This window comes from Orycteropus afer, unplaced genomic scaffold (genome assembly GCF_000298275.1).
Source record: "Orycteropus afer afer isolate SDZICR_OR568_19922 unplaced genomic scaffold, OryAfe1.0 scaffold00666, whole genome shotgun sequence".
NCBI lineage: Eukaryota > Metazoa > Chordata > Mammalia > Tubulidentata > Orycteropodidae > Orycteropus > Orycteropus afer.
Genome location: NW_006922253.1, coordinates 789,882 through 791,110, shown reverse-complemented (window position 1 = coordinate 791,110; position 1,229 = coordinate 789,882). Strand labels below are relative to the sequence as shown.

Sequence of the window (1,229 nt, the reverse complement as noted above, 5' to 3'; positions counted from 1 at the left end):
GAAAAAAGTGATATTTTGGAAAGATCACTGGGCTAACCTCTGAATTTTTTGTTTCACTCCAAGTTCTGTTAACTCCAACTACCTTTGGTATATACCAAAATTTTCTGTGAATCTTTGTAAATTTGCAGACATTCAGGCCAATCCCAGACTTACCCATTTGATTCAGAAACTAATTCTTTGGACCAACTCTTTTGTATTTGGGAAATAAAATAAAACAATATGTCCTTCATAAATTTTGATTCCTACCAAGATGGAAAACTGTAGAAATTGTTCTTTCCTTTGCAAGTAACTTAACAGTTTTATAACTTGAACTTCTTATGAAAAATAAGATGCCAATATGTGCCAATATGTACCTTGCCTTACTCTGAGTTATCATAAGAATTCAGAGAAGAGTTTATACTCACACATATACAAGCATATATATTTTGTATGTTATATATCTTCTCTATGTGGTTTGAAATCTGAAAGACGCTATTCCAATATAGTTAAGCATTAATAGTGTGAAAGAATACTCCTTGAAGAACATATTCTCAGTTTTGTCTAACTCATGTTTGTGTCTATTATACCTGGCCCTTTATTATCTTAAATTCAATATGCTTTACAAACGATCTATTTAGACAACCTATTACCTATACCTCTCCACCCCTTGTCTATCATTTTGTCATAGGCAAAGTGGCTTGTGTGTTGCAGTGAGGTTTGAGGCTATTCTACCAGTATTTCAAATACCAGCAGGGTCACCCCCAGTGGACAGGTTTAAGCAGAGCTTCCAGACTAGGACAGACTAGGAAGAAGGATAAGGCATTCACATCTGCTATTGGCCATTTTGAATCAGACAATCATGTGGTCTACTAAACTGGGAATGACAAGTTGAAGAGGAATGACATCACAAAAGAACATTTCATGGTCTATCCTGAAGTACAATGCTATCAGTGATAGGATGATAAAATATGCCTACAAGGAAGACCACTTAATAGAATTATTATTTCAAATTTATGCACCAAGCACCAAAGCAAAAAATGAAGAGACTGAAGATTTTTACCAAATTCTGTAGTCTGAAATGGACTAAATATGCAATCAAGATGTACTGATTATTGCTGGTGATTGGAATGCGAAAATTAGAAACAATGAAGGATCATCAGCCTTAGTGATATAAAAGACTGTAGGTCACATGATAGAATTTTGCAAGACCAATGCCTTACTCATTGCAAATCTTTTTTTTTTTTTTTTTT

The 1,229-nt window shown here is 34.0% G+C and overlaps 1 protein-coding gene across 1 annotated transcript in view; it reads right to left on the bottom strand.

The window, feature by feature from the left end:
- The window catches only part of LOC103210911 (olfactory receptor 4C11-like), a 9,809-nt gene that overhangs the window by 1,078 nt on the left and 7,502 nt on the right, over nt 1-1,229 (bottom strand). The gene's annotated exons all lie outside the window — the stretch shown is intronic.